The sequence below is a fragment of the Neophocaena asiaeorientalis genome, unplaced genomic scaffold, assembly GCF_003031525.2.
Source record: "Neophocaena asiaeorientalis asiaeorientalis breed wild unplaced genomic scaffold, Neophocaena_asiaeorientalis_V1.1 scaffold99, whole genome shotgun sequence".
Lineage (NCBI taxonomy): Eukaryota > Metazoa > Chordata > Mammalia > Artiodactyla > Phocoenidae > Neophocaena > Neophocaena asiaeorientalis.
Window position 1 is genome coordinate 1130354 of NW_020173022.1, and position 14148 is coordinate 1144501.

The following is a 14148-nucleotide window of genomic DNA, read 5'->3' on the forward strand; positions in this document are numbered from 1 at the left end:
AGTCCATGTTTAAGGAGGATAGATTTTGATGCAGTGAGAAACAATGAGAAGTTAAGTATGGAGGCAAGTGATCTGACATATTTTCCATTCACTTTAGCTGTGATGTGGGGAGGGGTTGAAGGTATGAAGAGGCAAAGCAGAGAATCAATTAAGGAGGCTGTAGCAGTAGGCCAGGTGAGGGGTGATGCCATTTGAACTAGGATTGCAGCAGAGCTTATTAAGAAAACTGGACTCAAAATATACTTTTGGGGCTTCCCTGGTGGCACAGTGGTTGAGAGTCATTGAATTTATCAGAAAACCCACTGAATTCAACTTTAAAAGTATGTATATATATATATATATATATATATACATACTTTTAAAGTTGAATTCAGTGGGTTTTCTGATAAATTCAACATGAGGAATGGAGGAAATGGAGGAATGAAGGGGGACGTTTACGTTTTTTTTTTGACCAAGTAGGGGGATATTGGTGTTATGCAATGTGATGTGGACAGAAAGGAGAGACAAATTTAGAGCAATGAAAGTTGTGTTTGAACACGTGAGGTCTGGAATGCCTTTGAGATGTCCAAGTGGAAACGTTTAATGTGTAGTTTAATGGGTAATGAAATCTAGAGCTCAGTGGGGACTTCCCTGGTGGTCCAGTGGTTAAGAATCCGCCTACCAATGCAGGGGACACGGGTTCAATCCCTGGTCAGGGAACTAAGATCCCACACGCCCTGAGGAAGCCGGCGCACCGCAGCGAAAGACCCCCCGCTTGCTGCAACAAAGATCCCACGTGCCGCAACCAAGACCCAACTCAGCCAAATAAATAGATAAATATCTTTTAAAAAGAGAAAAGTTATCGCTAATGTAGATAACATTTAAAGTCATAGCAATGAATGAGATCGCTTTGAGAATTTTTTAAGGAAATGAAGAAGGCCTTGCAGGGATCCCTGAGCAACCCTTGGACGGCAGAGACGGGAGAAAGAACAGCCAGTGAGTAGATAGAAACCAAGGGAAAGCAGCAGAAGCCAAGGGAAGAGCAGCATATTTAAAGGTAGGCGTTGTCATTTGTGGGGAATGCTGTCAAGGCAGCTAGTAAGGGGACAGGGGTTTCTAATGGCAGCATGGAGGTATAGCTGGTTTTGATACAGTCTGGGGGGAGTAGTGACGTCAGAAGCCAGACTGGACTGTGAAAAGCAAATGTAGAAATGATAGAGCTTTCAGCAAAGCTGCCTTCACAGAAACGGGCTGGTAGCTGTGGTGTTGCTGGGACAGTCACATCTATGGGAATAGTCCAGTAATCAGACTGGTGATTCAGGAGAGGGTACAACCAGTGGAACAATTGGTATTATTGTAAGTGAAGCGATTGAAAGCCTCATGCTTTATACTCGTTTATCAGCCATTTCTCACAATAACTTTGTAAAGAATTATTATTAAGTCTATCAAAATAAGGCTCCAGATAACACTGGCTCCAAAAACCAGAAATCATCTAGTTTCTCTCCTTACTTGCTTAAACACATAGCCTCCCTCAGGCATTTACAGAACATCGGAGGCTTTCCCTAATCTCTCCTAGTTGTCCCTAGGATGTAATAGTGTAATTGATATTCCCGTAAATGTGAGCCCTGTTCTTGCTTTGGGGCTTCACTGAGTTGCGCTGTAACTATTAGGTCAGGCGGTGCTCATGGGAAATCTGCCTCCACTGGTATCATCTCCGGGAAACATGTTTAGGTGTGTGGGGTTTCCTACTCAGGATGTATTTAGGGCACTGGCAGAGAAACACCCGAGTGGCTTTGAAGGCTGGACTAGTGTTAGAGTGACAGGCCTCTGTGTGAAAATGAGACCTGATTCTGTCAGAGACAGAAATAAAAGCTCATTACAGCAAATATCACCCCTGTCTGGTTTGGGTTTTCTGCAAAGCATAGCCTGAGACCAGCACTAAGATGCAGGTAGTTGGGACGTGATCTCAGGAAGAACAAACAAGTGAGAACGTGGAGAAAGGGAGATAGGGAGGCAAGGCAAAAATGTGGTGTAATGAATGAGCGGGTTACCTCTTGCTGGAGACTTCTGAGATGCTTTGTCCCAAGGAACGAGCCTTGAATTGTCCGAGCAGAGGAGGGGGGCCTGGGGCATTTATAATCCCACCCCACTGGACCTGGCTCCAGGGGATAGCTCCCCCCTTAACTGCCACACCCCAGCACACACACACGCACGCACGCACGCGTGCGTGCAAGAAAGGGCTTGGGAAGAGATGTTATCTGCACGCAGGATGTCTACCACAGGTGCAAGTGGATTCAGGTGGGCGAAGGAATATGAAAGGGGGCATCAACAGCCCTCACTAAAAACCCCAAATTCATGTATTGCAAACTTACTCCCCTGTGGTGATGACGAGAAGAGTCTTGTTTTTATTATCCCCAATTCTGTGCACTCCTGAACTGAAATGCTTTCTCTGGCCCCTGTCCACTTAACTGTTCCTTTATCAGCCAGCTGTGTTGTAATTGATCAAGGGGCTACCAGATGGTGAGAATCCCTGAAGAGTGATGATAGGATGTCAAACACTTTCTCTTCAGTTCTCTTTCCTCCTTTAAATGATCTTGCCTCTCCCCAAAGGGACTTTGAAAAAATATATCTAAACTCTCACACCGCCATTAAAATCAAGTGAACACGCGAAACAATCTAGGGCTTGTAGCAAAAGAAAGCTGGTGTCTGTTTCCCTGCTAAACCTGCGTTCTCAACCAGGCACCCATAAGCAATGGCTGAAATTTTGCTCTACGTTAACTCCCCTGGAATTGGAGGCAACCTTTCTTCACATGGGCTAGGAAGAGAGGCTCTATACAATTATATTCTCAAAAAGGTCTAGGACAACAAAAGAGAATAAGAACCGCTATCCTCATTGGCTCACCAAGGCTCCTTTTCTACTTCACTTATTTACTTCATGTGGAGGATTCAAGAAAAGGCAAGAATACGCACTGGATGGAGAGGGGAAGTCTGGCTGCCCGGACAAATCCCCACAGGGTGCCATAACCCTGAGGAGGTCTCCCTAGTCCAGCCTTTTGGCTTTACATATTCGAGGCCTGACTTGCGACCACTCGGAGGTCTGATGTCTTCCTGGGAGCGGCAGGTTATAATGGAGAAAGCTGCTTGGTAAGCAAGAAACCAGGGCAAAAGAATAAAGTTCAGGATTTGCACAGTCAGTGGCCCCAGGTTCTCACAAGTGTGATGGGGATGCACCTGGTTTAGGCAGAATTCATGCACCAGAACCACATCTTACCTGTCCCGTGGTTAAATGGGCTTTGCCAACATTGCCTTAGACTCTTCTTTAGCCTCTAGGATGAATCAGTCTGAGGAATCGGCTTTCCTTCCCTCTCTCCCTCTTTTTCCTTTCCAGATATATTAAGACATTCAATCTTGATATCTTAACATCTTTTAGGCCTTTTTCTTTAAAATCACCAGGAATGTGATTTTAAAGAAAATCCATTGGATAAATCCAACGGTTTCTGTCTTAATTTCATGCATTAAGGATCAGAGGTCTGTCTTGCTTTCTCTTCCCTCGGGGCTACCTCCGTAAAGTGCCCTGAATACAGATTTCTTAGAGACTCTCTAAAAGCTGTTTTCCTTTTAGCTCTTGCTGAGGATGCAATTCGACAAGGCACACATGAAATTTCAACTAAAAGCTGCCTGCTTGTCCGCCCTGGCAAGACAGACGTACAGAGAGGCTCCGCAGGAGTGCATCACACAGCCTGGAGGAGCTGGTTGCCTCTGCATTGCACTGTGGGGAGTGAGAAGAATGCCTAATAGCAATGATGCAGTAGGTTACTTAACACCTACTCTGGTGCTAAACTTATGCATTCATTGAGCACTTACTACGTGTTCCTGCGCTGTGCTGGTGCTGGAGATGCAAAGGCAGATAAGACAGGGTCCATGCCACGTAGGGACCTTTATGTGGATGGAAGAAACAGCATACGAACAACTAGAGCATTTTGTGCTAAGTGTTAAAATAGAGGTAAGAATCAGGTGACTTGGGAGTACTGTGTGCTGGGAGAGAGAAGGGGTCAAGGATGGGAAGAGAGCAGGTGTTTTCCCAGAAGACAAGGTGGGGAACGCAATGAGTTCAGGAACTACTCTCTCTTATGTTTGGGGCCCAGGCATGTCAGAGAAAGGGGAGAAATGAGTTCACAAAGGAAAGTATGTGCTGCTGAGTCAGCCACAGTTTATCTGTAGGTAGTGGGGACTCATGTGCATTAGTTTCCTGGGAACGCTGTAACAAATTACTACAAATCTGATGGCTTAAAACACCAGAAATTTGTTCTCTCACACTTCTGGAGGCCAGAAAGGCACCAATCGAAGTGTTGGCAGGGCTGCGTCCCTCTGGAGGCTCTAGGGGAGAATCCTTTCTTTTCCTCTTCCAGCTTCTGGTGGCCTCTGGCATTCCTTGACTTGTGGCTGTGTCCCTCCAATCTCTGGTCACGTTGCCTTCTCCTCTTCTGTCTGTGTCAAATCTTCTGCCTCCTTCTTCTAGGGATACATATGATTGCATTTAGGGCCCACCTGCATAAACCAGGATAATCTATCTCAAGATTCTTAAAGTAATCACATCTGCATAATCCCCCCATGCCCTGCCACACACAGTTTTTTTTGCCATGTAAGATGACATCCCCAGATTCCAGTGATTCGGACATGGATATCTTGTAGGGGACATTTTTCAGTTTACCACATTGTGGGAGATTTTAAGCAGGGCAACACTTAGGTTTACAAAGATCCTACAGGGAGTGGAGTGACCCAGTCAGAAAGAACCCTCTGAAGACATTTATTAAACCTAACATGAAATAGCATGGTGGAACAGTGGATTGAAGGAAGTTACAGCAAATTCACTGTACCCACCCTGGGTAGCAGTCTTAGTTAGAAGAGGGGCTTAGGAGTTAGCCTGGTTAATGTGGAACTCAGAAACCCAGAGCGAGTTAATTCACCTTTCTAAGCCTCAATTTCCTCATCTGTGAAAGCTGGATTATGATAATAGTATCTACCTTTTGGGGTTGTTGAGAGGAGTAAACTAAATATGATACATTGATTGGCACGAGTAGGACTCAACAAAGCCCATTCTGGTGATGACTAATGTTCTGGAATCAGGTCCCTGAGCAGAGGTGGCTGGAAAACCATCAGATGGAGCACATTTCACCCAGTGGCCTCTGATCAACTTGTTGAACCAGTCCACTAAAAGATAGATATTGTTTACGCGCAGCACTGAAAGAATTCCTGGTCCTTAGTGGGATGGTTTAGCTACATTTAAATGCAGAAATCACCTACAAGTAATATTGTTCTCTTAGACTATCAGAGCCTGCTCATGACTTGACACCGTACAATTGATAAATGCTTAGCAGGAATAGTGCTTGCCTCTCCCGTTGCAGAGCACAGGCTCCGGACGCGCGGGCTCAGCGGCCATGGCTCACGGGTCCAGCCGCTCCGCGGCACGTGGGATCTTCCCGGACCGGGGCACGAACCCGTGTCCCCTGCAACAGAATATTATGCTTGGGGAACAGACTGGAAAGTCAGTTTGGGGAAGCTTAAAGGGGCCTTGAGTGGCAGGTAAGACCTTCAGACTTGATGGTGAAGACAGGGGGAAGCAGGTGCAGGCTTTGGAGTCAGAGGCATGACCTGATGAAAACGGTAACCGAAGGTGATAAAACGTGCATTGGTGGCAGGAGGGATCTGAGGTAGAAGCAAGGAAAAGACAGGGAGGCCACTTAGGAAGCTAGTGCAGTTTCCCACATGTGAGGTGACTGGGACCCGACTGGGAGGGAAGCAGGGGGAATGGAGGGGAGAAGAAAACTTGAAGGAAATCTTCCTTCAAATAAATTAGAGCTGATAAGGGTAGGTTCAAACGACAGGTGGTAGAGTAGTAACAATACGAGGGTAGGATCAAGAGAGATTGGTAGGCAGGCAGAGTGACAACCGTGCAGTGGGAGCCACTGAGATTTTTTGCTTGCCCTCGTGGGGAGGTGTCAGAGCTGGTTTGCTCACCTTGGGAAGGGTGGATCACTGCTGAGGATGACAAAATGAGGTTTGTGCAGAGGGGAAGTTCTGGGAGGCCCTGGAGAGGAGCAGGATCTACCTCTGCTCTCCTGGGAGAATCAGCCGTTTGTGTTAAATTTTAAAAGCAGGAGTTGCCTGGCCGTGATGGGGGCCACCGCCAGCTAGGCAACCGGATGGGAGTGGTCCTAAGCGCAGAGGGGCCGGAGGAGGGTGGTTCTGAGGAGGGGGTGGGAAGAAGGAGTGTGTAGTGTTCTGAGTCCTCTCGAGGGTGGGAGGTCGAGGCCACGGCCGATTCCAGCTGTTGTGCGGGTAGTTAAAGGACACACACTGAACATCACAGCGGAGGGCCCAGAAGACAGAAGGAAGCATGTGTCGCTGTGCTCTGGCGCCGATCCCAGTGCCTGGTCCTCTCACCGGTACCTCCCTGGTCGCTGTGTCAATTGTTTCCGCCCTCGTTTCTTTTCTTCGCAGCAGGCTACTCCATGAGAGGCTGTTTGCACAAAACCCCTCCAAGCCAGCTGCCTCAGATGGAAATTCTGCATACTTCCCTTCCTCCCTCCTTCCTTTTTTCTCTCTCTTTCCCCTACCTCTCCATTTTTCTTTCTTTTTTAAAAAAATGATTGAGGTGAAATCTGCATAACATAAAATTAACAATTTCAAAGTGAACAACTCAGTTGCATTGAGTACATTCACAGTATCGTGTAACCACCTCCGCTATCGAGTTTCCAAACATTTTCATCACTCTAAAGTAAAGCCCCTTACCCAGGAACCAGTTTCTCTATTGGTGTCTATATTTATTATTGAGTAGCGGCACATTCATAAGTTTCATAATTGAAAAGTCAGTGAAAGATAGTGATATGTTCTCTGCCCCATGGTCGCTTAATTCCTTCCCTGGAGGTAAGGAGTAACCTCAGTATCTTTTGTTTATTATTGTTTTTGTTTTTCTTCCCTTCCAGGTATATTTCATGCATATAAAAGCAAATATGCATATATAAATATATATCTTCTTTAATCTACCATTCTTCATTATGTTATAAGTATGATGGAATGCCATCACTTGAGTTAAGATGAATATTTTCACCAGGTCTATATAGGAATTCTGTTATCTGACTCTAAACCCACCATCTTTTCTTAAAATTAAAATTTATTGTGTTTTATCGGATTATACATTTATTGTAGAGTTAATTAAAACTAAGACAAAGGAAAAAAAGCAAATATACATATATATATACACACATATGTCTATCATCTATCTATGTATTTATCATCTATCTATCTTCTCCTACACTGTTTAGACTTGATTTTTTTCTCCTAACAGTATATCTTGGAAAGAGTTTCATTATCAGTATATTAAGACTCCCTCATTTATTTATTTATTTGCGGTATGCGGGCCTCACACTGTTTTGGTCTCTCACGTTGCGGAGCACAGGCTCTGGACGTGCAGGCTCAGCGGCCATGGCTCACGGGCCTAGCCACTCCGCGGCATGTGGGATCTTCCCGGACCGGGGCACGAACCCGTGTCCCCTGCATCGGCAGGCGGACTCTCAACCAGTGCGCCACCAGGGAAGCCCTCTCATTCTCCTTTTAATAGTCTTTTAATGACTATTTTGTATTCTTGTGACTGAATATATCATAATTTATTTAACTATTCCCCCCACTGATGGACTTTTAGGTTGTTTCCAATCTTTTGTTATTATAGACAATGCCAGGATGAATTGCCTTGTACACAGGCCAGTTTGCACATGTGTGCATGTATCCGCAGATAAATTAAGAGTCTAATACTCAGGGTTCAAACTTGGACACGTTTAGGGTGAGATAAGGGTGGACACCTTCTACATTGTACAATAAATAACATTCATGGATTGGGAAACGTACTAGGCATTGTACTAAGCATTTTTTAAGCAGCTTTATTGCAATATAATTCATATCCCATAAAATCCACTCAGAGTACACTTCAATTAGCTTCTAAATTTTAGTATATTCACAGTTTGCGCAACCATCACCACAACTGATTTTAGAACATTTTCACCCTCAAAAGACCTCTGTACCTATTAACTGTCACTCTCTATTCCCTTCTGCCCCGACTCCTGGCAACCACTAATCTACTATCTACTTTTTGTCTCTTTGGATTTGCCCATTCTGGACATTTCATATGAATGAGATCATATAATATGTGATCTTTTTTTAAAAAATTTTATTTTGTTTATCCATTTTTTATACAGCAAGCTCTTATTAGTTATCTGTTTTATACATATTAGTGTATACATGTCAATCCCAATCTCCCAATTCATCCCATTCCCCCCTCCCGCCAGCTTTCCCCCCTCTTGGTGTCCATACATTTGTTCTCTACATCTATGTCTCTATTTCTGCCTTGTAAACGGTTCATTTGTACCATCTTTCTAGATTCCACATATATGCTTTAATAGACGATATTTGTTTTTCTCTTTCTGACTTACTTCACTCTGTATGACAGTTTCTAGGTCCATCCACGTTTCTACAAATGATCCAATTTCGTTTCTTTTTATGGCTGAGTAATATACCATTGTATATATAGACAACATCTTTATCCATTCGTCTGTCAATGGACACTTAGTTTGCTTCCATGACCTGGCTATTGTAAATAGTGCTGCAATGAACATTGGGGTGCATGTGTCTTTTTGAATTGTGGTTTTCTCTGGGTATATGCCCAGTACTGGGATTGCTGGGTCATACGGTAATTTTATTTTTAGTTTTTTAGGGAACCTGCATACTGTTCGCCATAGTGGCTGTATCAATTTACATTCCCACTAGCAGTGCAAGAGGGTTCCCTTTTCTCCACACCCTCTCCAGCACTTGTTGTTTGTAGATTTTCTGATGATGCCCATTCTAACCAGTGTGAGGTGATACCTCATTGTAGTTTTGATTTGCATTTCTCTAATGATTAGTGATGTTGAGTAGTTTTTCATGTACCTCTTGGCCATCTGTATGTCTTCTTTGGAGAAATGTTTATTTAGGTCTTCTGCCCATTGTTTGATTGGGTTTTTTGTTTTTTTAATATTGAGCTGCATGAGCTGTTTTTATATTTTGGAGGTTAATCCTTTGTCTGCTGATTTGTTTGCAAATATTTTCTCCCATTCCGAGGACTGTCTTTTTGTAATATGTGATCTTATATGTCTGGCTTCTTTCACTTAGCATGTTTTCAAGGTTCATCCATTTTGTAGCATGTATCATTATTTCATTCCTTTTTTATTGCAGAATAATATTCCATTGTATGGATATATCACATTTTATTTATTTATTTATTTGGGTTGTTTCCACTTTTTTGTAACTATGAATAATGCTGCTGTGGACATTTGTGTACAAGTTTCTGTGTAAACATATGGTTTCAATTTTCTTGGGGATATGCCTGGGAGTAGAATTGCTAGGTCATGTGGTAACTCTACTTTTAAACTTTTGAGGAATTGCCAAATTGTTTTCCAAGGTGGCTGCCCTATTTTATATTCCTACCAGCTGTGTATGAGGGTTCCAATTTGTCCACATCTTCAATGACACTTGTTATTATTATCTGTCTTTCTCATCATACCTATCCTAGTGGATGTGAAATTTTATCTCATTGTGGTTTTGATTTGCATTTCTCTGATGACTAATGATGTTGAGCATCTTTTCATGTGCTCGTTGGCCATTTGTGTAACTTTGGGGGAGAAATGTCTATACAGAGCCTTTTTCCATTTAAAAAATTGGGTTGTCCTTTTATATTGAGTTGTAATAGTTCTTTACACCTCTTAGATAAAAGTCCCTTATTAGATAGATGATTTGCAAATCCTTTCTCCCACTCTATGGCTTGTTTTTTCCCACTTTCTTGGTGTCCATTGAGCACAAAGGCTATTAATTCTGATCAAGTCCAATTTTTCTCTTTTGTCACTTGTGCTTTAGATGTCAAATCTAAAAAAGGTTTTGCCTAACCCAAGGTCATGAAGATTTATTCCTATATTTTCTTCCAAGGGTTGTATACTTTTGTTGTCAAATGCAAGTTCATGTGCCCAATGCACAGTGAGGCCAAACGAACTAAAACAGAGGAGTATGGAGCAGAGAGAGGTTTACTGTAGGTCAAGCAAGGATAATGGGTGGCTTGTGCTCAAGAAACCTGAACTCCCTGATGGGTTTCAGGGAAGAGTTTTATAGGCAAAATTGGGGTGAGGGCTTGCAGTTTTAGCTCTTAAATTTAAGCTTATGATTCATTTTCACTTAATTTTCATATATGACTTGAGGAAAGGGTTCAAATTCATTCTTTTGTATGTCAATATCTAGTAGTCCTGGCACCTTTTGTTGAAAAGATATGGTGAGCATTTTATACTGATTATCTCATTCACATCCCATAAAACCCTGGGAGCAGGTATTATTATTATCTCTTTTTACAGATGAAGAAATCAAGTCTTAGAAAGATGAAATAACTTGACCATGTGAAACCAAGCAGGACTCTGTGGGGCTGTCCTGGGTACAAATCCTTTCTGTGTCCCCCCATTTCTTGTTTGTAGGAAAAAGACTTCAGCCTCCTAGACCTTCCCTGAATTCCAAAGGGCAGATTCAAACAGTTGTTCATCAGAAAAGTGAGGGAATGCAGAAACAAAGGAGGAGCAATCAAGAAACGATAATGCAGTGATAAAGAAGGATCCTAGTTCCTCCTCAAGGAATACACATAAAATATACCTCTGAGTTCTTCTGCAGGAACTAAGGCCCCCACCCAGGTGGATGATGCTAACTTCAGGCTGAGCACCAGATTCCTGGAGCACTGCTCTCTTACTTCACCACCAACCAATCAGAAGAAAGTCTGCACACAGTGGAAGATAATGAAGATGCTGGCCCCCTCCCCAAATGATTAACTGTGATTAACTTCCACTTTCTCCCTTTAAAAACTTTCATGGTTAAGCAGAATCTTCGAAGTTGGTTCTTGGACATGAGTCCACCTTCTCCCCAGGTTGTCAGCCTCCTGAATAAAGCAACCTTTCCTTTCCAACCAACACTTTTCTCTTGAGCATCGGCTTTCAAGTGGCAAACAGCCAAACCTGAGTTTGGTTACACATGATCACAAAACTAATAAAAGGAGCAACTAGATTTAAACCCATATCCTTCCGACACTAGGGACTACTTTATGCTGTAAAAGAACTTTATAAATTGTAAAGCACTGTAGAAATGTGTTGTTGAAACCCTGAAAGGAATAAACTTTCCAAAGGTGAATGTGTAGAGAGAGAAAACAGAGAGCAGGCAACACCTATTTTATGGTTGGGAAAAAGAAATGAAGGTAGAGAAGAACTAGTTATAGATGGGGATCCATGAGACCAGTGGTTCTCAGACGTACAGATCTCATAGACATGGTTTTCACAGTATGACAACTGATATCTTGACCATTTTACCATAATATCATGTATATAACTCACATAAGCGTCAGGTCAAGGCGCTATGAACAGAGTTGTGGAAGACCACAAATATTTAATCCTGCTAAGAATATTTTAAAAACACCTGCCTTTTTCTATCATTATCACTTCAGAAAATCAACAGTAATTACAGAAAAAAGAACAATTCTTCCCAAGAAGTATGGAGATTATACCACCACATACACATGACACATTGTCATATACTGCATAGTAAATATTTCATAAGCGCTGACATATGTCCTGTGCGTACTGTTTTGTCTTTTTTCATTTCCCTGCTAAAATATCCCTGCTAAAATGGTCAAAAAGTCATCATTTGTAACTTTATCCTCTTTGAAAATAGGAACTGCATATTTCTTCGTTGGCACATAGCACTCAATAAATGTTTTTTAACTGAATAACAGACCAATTAAAAAAATGAATCAGCAACTTTGAGAACAAGGAGGGGGGAGGAAGTTAGTTTTAAGATATTTTAAGATACCTTATATTTTAAGATAATGTTCCTCAAGCATTACATAACTAATTGCATAGTGATATAACTAGTTATATTGGGCTCCAGCGCAGATTCTAATATTCTGCCTCCTTCCCTCTTTCTTATGGGTCCTGCAATTAACTCAAAGTGCTTCCTTCCTCTTTCCAGCAGGAGAGGAGGTTGGTCTCTAAAGTTCTTTGAAATCAGGGATAATGTCTCTTTAGTTTTGTATTTGTACATCAAGCACCTGGCCTTGTGTATGGTATGTAGTAGGTGCTCAATAAATGTGAAAGGACTGAAGGACTCTGTGAGGCTAAGTCAATGGGGGCAGGGAGGCTGCCTTGGAGAAAGTAGAGAGACCTTGGAGGGAAAGGAGACTGACCAGGTTTTCCCTGGGGTAAGATCCCATGCTCCAATCCTGCTGGACGCAGATACCTCACCCGTCTTCCTCAGGCTGAAATTCTGTTAAGAGTTTTGCTGTAGGTGGGGCTGTCTGGGTTATAAGACTTATAATCTCCTGCTTCAGGTAATTTCATCACTGCTTGAACATAAAGCTTGTACACTGATACTTTGATAGCAGGCTTGTTTTTCTCCTAATTTAAAACAGAAAATCCTGTCCTTTTACATCTGAATGCATCTAGCATTTCCTCTCAGGCAACCCAAATCCTTTGACTGGACCACTTACAGGCAAGTGTGCCCCTAAGATTTGCAGGGTCTGGGAAATAGTACAAATGGAAGTCCATATGTCTAAATTTATATATAAACCCACGTCCTCTGCAACGGCAGGCAGACTCCCAACCACTGCGCCACCAGGGAAGCCCCTGTCTAAATATTTTAAAGCTATAAATCAAGCTAAACAATTGTTAAATTATGTTTGATCCTCCTACATTGACAAATACACGTAGAGCTATAGTTTTCTTTTTGTTGTTGATCTTAGTTCCCCAACCAGGGATTGAACCTGTGCCCTTGGCAGTGAAAGCTCCAAGTTCTAACCACTGGACCGCCAGGGAATTCTCTGTAGTTTTCATATGACTGACAATTGGCAAAATATCAAAGATGACTGAATCCAATTATTATTACAAAATTGGAAGGTATTATCATGACAACATAAATTCAATTTTCAAATAAAATTGTCACTTTTTATGTTTTCAAGAATTATTTTTCTAAAATATTCAAAATCAAAAGTTAAAGGGAAGAAATATAATTTATAATTAACAAATGTTAAAAATTAAACCAAGTATTTAAATAAAGTTGAAACTTTTTACTTGACTTTTTGAAAATGCACTAAAATCTTATTAAATATTTTTATCAAAAGCTACTGATGATTCTAGTGTTCAGTGTCAAGTCAGTGTCACGTTTCACATACGTTATGCCTAGACCTACATGTATACATTTAAGAGTAATATGAAGTGTTTAATTTTGCAAAATACTCATCAGCCTCCATGTGATATGTTGCAAATACTGCATTAATTTGTGCGTACCTCTGGGACCTTAAATTAGAGTATGTAGAGAAACAAGAAAATGTATACTTGGTGCTACTGGGAGGTGGTGTATTCTCATACAAGAATCTATTGCATCCAAGGCATCTTAGTGGAGGGATCTGACAAGTGCACTTGTCTTTTTTCTGTTACCGAAGCTCTTGCATTGTTTTGTATCCTACTGGCTCTGAAACAGTCTCTGTGTGCACAGGTAGTGGCACAACCCAGGAGCTTCACAGCATTCAGATGTTGTCACCTTTTGTGTCAAGGACATTGGGCAGGAAACATGAAGAAGCAGTTCCCTGGGACCTGAGCAGTGTTATCCATGAGAGGGGGTGTCGCAGTGCTGAGTGTCAGGTCCCAAGTAACCAAAGAGTCGTGTGTTCTTTAACGCATTTGTGTGTGTTTGTGATTGGCAGGCTCCCCTGCAAGCATGGGCCAAGAGCGGAGTCTATCCCTACCCAGCCCTAAGAGAAATACTGATTTTAGGCATGGGGTGAGATTACAGGTATATGATCTTTCTGATCAAAATCTCATTTTCTGTGAGGAATGCAGAGTGGAGGTGGAGGTGGAGGGCGGCCCAGTGTTCTCACTTTGCTGACAAAAATAGGCTTTCCCGGCTGACTTGGGTAGCCTAGTCATTTAAGTGTTGCCCTTTCTGCCAATCTGGCTGCTACAATTCACTGAATTGCAAAAGACAGACGCAAAGTCTCTCATTCATTCATTCACTCACTCAATGTGGATTTTCTGAGCACCTGTTTTGTGGGTGTTTTTTGGGTTC